Genomic DNA, 9,948 nt, shown 5'->3' on the forward strand with positions numbered 1-9,948 from the left:
ATATTATTTTGTGACCTGAACCCCAACTTTAAGCATGTTCTTTCCCCACCTGTATCCCTCCCCCTCTCACTGGGGAGTTTCTTGCATCTGTGGGGATGAACTTCTTTCTCTATATTACCATATACTATGTGTGTATTATGGGGGGGTTGCCTGTTTACTGAACCACATAATAAAAAGGCTCTTGTTTGTATCAGCATCCCAAGTACCAATTTTCTGTAAATTCACAAACCCAGGTCTTTCCTTTAACCTGAGCTGCCAGAAAAGTAACCTAGCTGATGTTCCTGATCCAGGGTTTAAGACAGGTACCACTACCAAAAAGCACAGGGCCTAATCAGCACCTGTTAACCTATACTGTGTACTTTGTAGGTATCATAAGCACCAACATAATCTCCAACAGCCTACTGAGACCTGGCAGGGCCACAACTGGGGATGGAATCAATAAGCAATGGAGGATTGTGCAAGGAGAAGACAGGGAATGGTCTAATACAAAACCTACGTCAGGAGACCAAGATGGAATCTAGGAATTGAGGTTAAGGGTGGGGGCCTAGTACTACGCTCCTATCCAGAAAAGCAGTGGAGAGCATTCAAAAGCACTGAGGGGACAGGATGAAGTCAAGCCTATGCAGCCCACCAAAGAGATGAAGCACAAAGTCCCAATTCAAGAGCTGAGATTGGAAATGAGTAAACCAAAGAAAATACCAAATATAATGAAGCAATATCTTGGGCTGAGAGAAACCAAACAGGTAAACCCAGAAGAAGGGGATATGTTCCACAATAAATAAAAGTAGTAACAATATCAATAAAAGTCTAAGGAATGTTAGGCTAGGCCCTTGAATGAATTACACTTCCACGTTCAGCTCATGCCAATACAGTAGAAAATAACTGAAGGGACAAATTCTATGAATTTAGACTATTGGAATTTTCCTATTTATATAATACCCATTAGTTGCTGGCTTGTTAACAAAAATAGTTTTATTTGGATCCAATGAGTTGATTTATGTGAAAGTGATTTGAAAAATAAAGAGTACTATAGATATAACACTCTACTCCATATGTTACTCCAGAAGTGAGGGTGGTTAAAGTCTGGTGATAGGGTGGGTGATTTTAAAAAGGACTAAGCCAGAGTTCAAAGAACTATAGTATGAGAATGATAACTCTAGGGTGACTATGTTGTACCCAGAAAACGCAAGCAAGACCAAGTAACAATTTAGAATCGGACCCTTTATGTTGGCTGATCAGGCCACATGGTGGGCTGATAAGGTACTGCCCCACTGTCCCAGGTCGTACAGCAGCGATCTCAGGTAAAACCTCAGCTTTTAAAGGGAGGCCATGATGCCAACGGTTAGGTATTACGTAAGCAGCAACTTGCAGAGGCCAAAAACAGTGATTGGTCAGTACAAACCTTGAAATTCCTACCAGTGCCAAGTCTCCCTGACCCAGAAACCCACCCACCTCTGTGGGAGTCTGCTGACTGGGGAACGGCCCACATCTGTTGCGGAAGGTGGAACTGATCTGAGGGAGGACTGAGGTTGGGGGATGGGAAAACCAGGCACTACATTCCCCCACTTTTTTGCAGGTGTCAAACCCTTAACACCGCCATGCTGAATCATACAGGTCAGTCAGTTCTGTTCCCAAGGTCTGGTAGTGGGGATCCATAACAATTAGCAATTTAACAGTTAATAGGGACTTCCTAAAATCAAGGCCATAGTCACAAGAAAAGAGGGGGGCAAATTTTTCCATCACTCCTCTAGTTGAATTTTTCCAGGAAAGAAGCTGTCTCAATAGAGGTCAGGTCTGGATTCTTGGGAAAGCTTTCTGCATCTGATGTCCTCTTTTTCAGATCCCATGGCTCAGGGGGGTAATCTTTAGATGACTAGAGTTCAAATGTACAATACAAGAGCTCCCAGAAACACGATTTTACATATAAAGATCCAGTTTTCTAGACATGCAAGACTAGATTCAAACAAATAGTTCAGTTTTCTTAGCCACACAGGCTCAATCAATACAATGAGGTTTTTCTCACAATTTTACAAAATGACATGATTACATTAAGTCAGGTATACAATTACATGTCACCAAGACAACCAAGAAAACTTGCATACAAACTATACAAGAATCATAATTAACATACAATTCCTTGTATCCCAGTGACCTATTTCATTTAAACAACACTTTTAAATCCCAGATGCCTCATGTAGTTACAGAATTTAAAAGGGAGTTCTGCTTTTCCAGTTCAGATCTAGAGGTGACCAGATAATTCTGACTTAATATAAATTAGCACAATCACTTAGGATTAGTTCTATATTTTGAAACTACAGAGAATTTTCATTTTATTTATTTTTTATTTCCACCTTTCCTAAATCCTGTGCCTGGTATAGGAATCTTTTAAAATATGAAAATCTTTTTAAGAAAATGATTTAAGCTGCCCTTTCTAAAATAACAGACAGATGCTTTAACAAAGTAACATTAGCTTCATTCACCCTTACCATTATCTTATCTAATCCTCGTGCTAAAATCCAAACCTCTGATCTTATTCCCAACCATGCTCAAAGCATGAATTCACATAATAGAAAAATTTTAAAGCCAATTTTTATGCATCTGTATTTAATTCTAGGAGTCATCTAAGTCTGATCCTGTTGCTCAAATTTCACTATCCTGGTCAATTAGGCATCTATTTTATTACATTTTGCCTCATTACTAATCATCTCCTTCTTTAAAGGATGTTATCTCTATATTTATTCATTTATTTGGCCCTGAATATTCAGTGAATTTGCTATAGAATAAAAAAGAGGGACAATGTCACAAATCTTGCCAGAAGGAAAACTTCCTTACCCTTGTTTGATTCCAGGCATGAGTCATCTCTGCTAGTCATTCAGATAGCCACCAGGTGCTGAAAGCAAGGCTTAGGCATAAATTGGGGGGGAGAAAGGGGAGAGTGTTTCCTTTTCAAAAAGAAAACATGCAATTGAGAAATAAAGTCAGAAAGGTCCCACTTGGGCAGTGTCCGAAGTTGTCCCCAAACTTTTCCAAGCAGACATCCACCTTGAACAGTTTGCAGCCTGCAGCCTCTGCCATCCCGTTATTGGCTTTTATAACGACTCCTGTAATCAAGACTTAGAAAAATAGTAAAATTCACAGTCTCCCAAATTATTAAATAGCAAATAAATATGGACTAGTGTCCTTCAGATAGGGCCATCTAGAATTTGATTGAGCTATTAATTACAAACTCAAGTTACAAATCTTTCTGCCTTCCCAAAACTTCCTCATGCTCTCTCAACATACTTCTAAAACTGATATCAGCTATCTGGAAACAGGAGGGGCTGGATGAACTCCATTTGCCCCCAAACCTTCTTATCTGCTTTGTTCAGCTTTTCATAAATAGACTTTAAAAACAGTTTGAATTAACCTGGTGTTAAAAATGATATCTTTCTTTTCTCTCAACTAAAGTATCTCTGATTAAACTAAATATCAGGCACCCAAGTACCCCATCATTCCAAACACCCGCTCATTCTCCCCTTAAACAGCTGGGATCCAAAATTATTTGGGTAGATATGTCTCTGTTTAATGTAGTGCCTGGTTTTCCCATCCCCCAACCTCAGCTCTTCCTTAGGGAAGTGAGCAGACTGACAGGTCAGTTCCACCCTCCCCCAATGGATGTGGGCCCTTCTCCAGTCAGCAGACCCCCACAGAGGTGGGTGGGCTTCTGGGTCAGGGAGACTTGGCACTGGTAGGAATTTCAAGGTGTGTTCAGACCAATCACTGTTTTGGGCCTCTGCAAGTTGCTGCTTACATAATACCTAACCATTGGCAGCATGGCCTCCCTTTAAAAGCTGAGGTTTTACCTGAGATTACTGCTGTACAACCTGGGACAGTGGGGCCGTACCTCATCAGCCCACCACGTGGCCTGATGAGGCAACATGGAGTATAATAAAGTGTCCACTTCTAAATTGTTACTTGGGTCTTGCTCGCGTTTTCTGGGTACAGCATTTTGGAGGTCCCAGCAAGACAGACAACATTCTGTATTGTTGTCCAAGACCCCAAAACTGGAAAAATCCTCAGCCTCAGGGGATAGAGGCCACTCAGCTCTGACTTCCTTGAGCAGCCAGCATATGAAATTTTTTTCAGAGCTCAGAACTCAAGGGTGAGAAAGTCCAAATCATCCCCTGACATCGATCAGATCACATTTCAGCTCTTTGGACCCAGATCTCTGTGCCATCCCCCAGAGGTGAGTGGTTATCTGTCTGATATCTGTCTGATCTGTTCTGTTTCTGTTAAGAGCGCTCATCTGTTGAGAACTTTGGGCAGCTGGACGAAGTGATATGCCCTAGTTCTCTTGGGCTGCCCATTGGGTGGCCCATCTGGGGCAGAGCCAACTATCCTGGCCTGCCATCTGGTGCCCGCAGGTCTGTCTGTTGGTGTGTGTGAGGGTCTTATGTGTTTCTTATATGTTCCTGTGGTTGTGTGCTTGCCTTTCTGTATGTCTGTAACAGCCTCTGTGTTCAAAAACAACCAGAGCAACTGTTGAACTTCCAGCTTTCTCCTTGTCTCCCCTTTGGAGAAAGAGAGATAAGAAAAGGGAGGGGTGAGGAGTCAGTGACCACATGGCCCCTTCCATATTGCAGCAGCTGGGGGCAGGGGCTGGCCAGCCTGGCTCCCAGGTCAGGCCCAGGGCAGGACTGACCTACCCCCACCCTGCTGCCTTGGGAGGGAGAAGGTGAAGGCCCCCCTCCCCAAGCCCACAGCCACTGCTGGTTGTGAGGGGTGGGGGATGGGGGGAAGGAGGACAGAGCTGGCAGAAGGGAGTTCTCCGCCCACTGAAGTAGAAAGGTGGGGGGGTTGGGAGTTGCCCAGCCCCTCCTTTGGGAGGGAATTGAGCAGTGGGGAAATTTCTCTCCAAGACTGTGTGGTATGGCAGGGCCTTCCCTGGAGGGAGACTCTCCAGAGTCCTCCAAAACCTCAAGAAGGGGGAGGGACACCTTGCTCCACTGAAGCAAAACTTTTTACCGTGGTCTTTCCCTTCCCCATGGGGCATTGGGGGAGGGTGGAACTGACCTGGCAGTCTGCTCACTTCCCTGACTGAGGGCTGAGGTTGGGGGATGGGAAAACCAGGCACTACAACTACAGCCAGCCAAGAAATCAAAACTGCCCCAGGCATTAATTTCTCACTCCTATTCTTCTCAGACATTTGCAAAAAGTTTTAATCAGATTAGCTAAGGGGTTTGGCCCAGACCAAAAAGACTTAACAAGATGTGGCCAACTCCCCTTCCAAGCAGGAACCTTGGGAGCTTAACAATCAATTGTACCAATATTCAATAAAACCCTCCTATAGATACATACTGAAAGGTGGATAGACATAATCCCTTTTGACTTTAACTTGGTCTGTTGGTTATCAAATCAGGCTACAAACTTTCCAGCCTCTGACCCAGAACTCTCTTTTTCAAGATGTCCATAGGATGGGGGAGGGAATGGCTAAAGAGAACATGGGCCTAAGGGCACATGGCTTGCTATGGCTCCACGCCATCTTTTTCACTCAGACTACCTATGCCCTCCTTTACATTTATATACCAAGAGAACCACATTTCTTCCTTCCCTCTGCCCCTTCTTTTCTGAGAGGCTTACCAAAAGTTCCAATCTACATAGATTTCCATTGACCTTTTCCCTGTTGTAAATATCCATTGAAACTACCTAAATTAGAGATTTTTAACAAATTTAATTCTCAGTTACTACAGGGTTTCGAGATATTAAAGTTCCCAGATTTAAATTAGCCTTCATAACAATTTATCCAATGTCTTTCTCCTTTTATCTTTAGATACAAAATTATTGCCCCATATGAGTGTGATAGTCTATAAGCCTCCAAATTAGCAGACATTTATATATGGCTTGAAAATCAAACCGTCAAATTTTAGGTTTCTCATTTACTTAGCAAGAATTACAGACACAATGTCTCACAGCACACATGGAAACACAACACAGACAGAGACCCAAACACAAAACAAGTCCTGTTCCTAGGCACCTTTCTCTTTATACTTTGGTAATTTGTTCCAATTGCTTACATCTGGAAAAGGGCTATGTTGCTGACCACCCACTTTTGACTGGGACTTCCCCATGGCTCACCAGTTCTTGCCCATTAAGGCTCACAGTATCTTGCCAAGGGGTAGAAACTCACTAGTTCTTGTTCTCTTTCAAGAATTTGAATGGAATAAAAGTGAAAACTTCTCAGGTAACATCCCAGAAATCTGAATAGAATTGTAATAAAGCACCAAAGATTTAGCAAACCTGGGCTGGGAGCCTGGGACCCTTGCCTTACTTCCCTGGTCATAAGCTGAAGTTTTTGCTAAACTTAGCTAAGCATAGGAGGGGAAAGCACAGAACCTGCAAATTTAACCACAGGCCTGAATGTTCCACGGTTTTCACTGACCACCATCTGACCTGTACAAATATAAAATCAGAAATCCTGTTGCAGAACTCCAGGCAGGTGACCATGTCCTAAATCCCCATGATTCATAGAATATTGTCTGCTTTCATATCTATATTGATATTGTTAGAACATTTATCTTCTGCTTTCATATCTAAGTTGATACTGATGATGTTTTGTCTGTTTTCATGTCCGATAGACATGTGCCTTCTGCTTTTTTATATTACTGACATTTCACCTATTTCTTTCTTGATAATTCTGCCTGTATACTTTGAAGTTCTGGGAGCTGATCTTTTTCCCCTGAATGAGGTAAACGATATATGTTTGGCTGATTAAAGTAAGCTTGTTAACCCATTTTGAGTTGCTTTCCTTTATCAAAGCAGATCTAAGAACTTGTGGTGGCAGACACCCTGAGAACACTTGGGGTGCTTGCTGCTACACTTGGAGATATCTCTGCTTATTTTATTTTGGTCAAGGGTTGTCTTTGTCCCTCACAAATTCATCGATCTTGCCCCTTTACAAGAGGGGAGACTGGCTAGATCTTATCAAGGGCTCACTAGTTCTTGCTTTCTATAGAAAGCTCACTGAGCTCAGCCTTGTTTCCCCTCCCTGGTCACCCAGATACTCACTAGTTCTTGTCCCTGTTATAGGGGCTCACCTGGGTCTGTGTGCACAGGACTTACTTGACCAATTCAAATTCTTCACCCAGTGGTGGATGTCATGCCCTTTCTAAAATTTCTGCTTTCAAGTAGCTGTCCTTCTTCAGGTCTATTCCTTAAAAGCCAAAGGAAACTCCCAGACCGTTCCCCGAACTGCTTGCCAATGGCCGGTGGGCACCTGTCCTAGGACTGGCTGGGAGACTCTTCCCCAAGTAAGGAGAATCCCAGACAATCCCCCAAAACTGTGGTGTTTTTTTTTTTATACCAAAAAAAACAAATAAAAAAAATCAATACAAAGACTTAGATACCTGAGAGCAGAAATGAGTTTATTGCTTTCTCATGAGAAAGGTTGACTCCCTCATACAGTTGCTCTAATGGCACCAGCCAGGGAAGTACAAATTGATTCCAAAAAGCAAGGTCCTTTTATACCCTAATATGAGCCCCTCCCCTCCCTAACTCCCTTTCCCTTATCCCATTGGTTGGGCTTCAGGAGGCACAATCTATTAGCATAAATCTTTTCCAGAACTACAGATGTCATTCTGTAAGGAAGTAAACTGTGTTTCAATAATACAAAAACTATTAACCCTTTTGAGGAGGCTTCAATTCTGATAAATCATCTCTTACACTTCACAGGTGGCACAATAGATAGAGCATCACCTTTGAAGTCAAGAAGATTTATCTTGGTTAGTTCAAATCTGGCCTCAAACATTTACTAACTCTGTGACTCTGGGTAAATAACTTAACCCTGTTTGCTTCAATTTCCTCATCTGTAAAATGAGCTAAAGAAGGAAATGATAAACCACTCCAATATCTTTGCCAAGAAAACCCCAAAATGGGGTCACAAAGGGTCAAACACAACTAAAACAACTTTCTTAATTTCTCCTTCATTGTAGTTGATAGACTTTCAGTCTTATCTGTGGAGAAACTCATGTTATCTGAACTTGATATCTTTATCTTTTTATCTTCTTTTTATCTCAGCTCTTACTCTTTAGCAAATGAGTCACATATGAAAAAGAAAACCACAAAAACATAAAAAACCCATTTTAATCCAGTACTTAACACAATTCTTTGCACATCATTCTTTTTATCAGTGAACCCTTCTAGTTTTTTTAAAACACAAATGAGTATTGTATTTTGTCAAAATAATTTTCTGCATCTATTTAGAATCTCATAATTTTTGCTATTTATATAATCAGTTATATATATTTTTAATAGTTTCACTAACATCTACCAGTCCTGCATTCCTGGCATAAACTCAGCCTGATTATAGTGTATGATCTTTGTTCCTATATAGTGTATAAATCTATGTTCTTTTAACCTCTTTGCCAATATTTTATTTAAAGTTAAATTTTTATGTTTTCTTTTTTATTTTGCCAAATTTAGGCATCAAGATCATATTTGAATCATAGAAAATAACTAGTAGGATATTTTCTTTTCCTATTGTGCAAATAATTTTTTTAAATATTGGAATTGTTTATTCTACAAAGGTCTAAAAGAATTTGCTTATGAAATCATAGTTCCAGGTTATCATTTTTTTTTCTAGGAGTACATTTATCAGATTTTAAAATTCTTTTCTGGAATTGGCTTGTTTAAATTCTCTGTTTCTTTTATCAACGTGAGTATTTTTTATAGCTGTAAATAATTATTCGGGGCGGCCAGGTAGCACAGCGAGTAAGAGCACCGGCTCCAGTGTTGGGACGACCTGGAGATCGAATCCTGGGCTCAGACACTCAGCCGTGTAACCTTGAGCAAGTTACTTAACCCTGATTGCTTAAAAAAAAAAAAAAGTAAATAATTATTCGTTGTCTTTAAGTTGCCAGTTTTTGCTCATTTAGTTACGGGAAATACTTTTGAAACTTTTATTTCTTCATTATTTTTTGCAAATTCTGCATTTTCACTTTTGATACTGATAATTTGGTTGTGGTTTTCTTCTTTCTTCTTTTTATCAGATAAGCTAGTGGTTGATTTATTGTGCTTTTAATTAAAAAAAAATTCCTAGTTTTGTTAGCTCAGTGAATTTTTTTTGTTTCCAATTTTTGTTCATCACTATTTTTATTTCTGTAATTTATTTTTTGGTATTTACTTATTTTACAGTTGTTGGTTTTCCAGATCTTATAGTTATTGGGGTTTTTTGTTTGTTTGTTTCATTCTCATTTGTTGATCTCTTCCTTCTCTCCTTTACTAATGAATATACTTAGAGTTATAAATTTCTCCCTGGGGACTTCTTTGGCTATATTCCAGAAAATGTTACATTATCTCATTATCATTACTATCTTTAATGAAATTATATTTATTTTCTATGCTTTTTTGAATCATAATTTTTTTTTGGAGGGGGAGGACAGAGCAATTGGGATTAAGGGACTTGCCCAAAGTCACACAGCTAGTAAGTGTTAAGTGTCTGAGGCCAGATTTGAACTCAGGTCCTCCTAACTCCAGAGCCAGTGCTCTACTAGCTGGTGCCACCTAGCTGCCCCCAACAATTTCTTAATATTAAGTTATTTAGTCTCTAACTAATTTTTAATCCTTTCTTTAATGACTCTTTTGAACTTTAGGGGTGTTGGGAGCATGAAATAGCGACAAATGGGTCCTGCCTAAATGAATTCAATCTAAACCTTCTTTCAGCTAAAGAGAAACAAAGTTTATTAAAGCACCATGGACATGATTCTAAAAATCCACCTTATTGGCCAGACTCTTAATGAATCGTAGCATTGACTAGACTCTTAAAGAATCTGAGTATTTGTATCCCTACTGCAAGTGGGGTCAGATTGAATTTGAGCACTTTTGTGGAAACAAGATGTATCTTATATACAGAAAGAATATGGGAGGGATTTAGGCTAAGTAGTCCTGGGTGGCTGGAGGAGGGGTCTAGGAAGG

Source organism: Petaurus breviceps, unplaced genomic scaffold, assembly GCF_028583685.1.
Source record: "Petaurus breviceps papuanus isolate PSGF00001 unplaced genomic scaffold, PetGlider_PUasm1.0 188, whole genome shotgun sequence".
NCBI classification, from domain to species: Eukaryota; Metazoa; Chordata; class Mammalia; order Diprotodontia; family Petauridae; genus Petaurus; species Petaurus breviceps.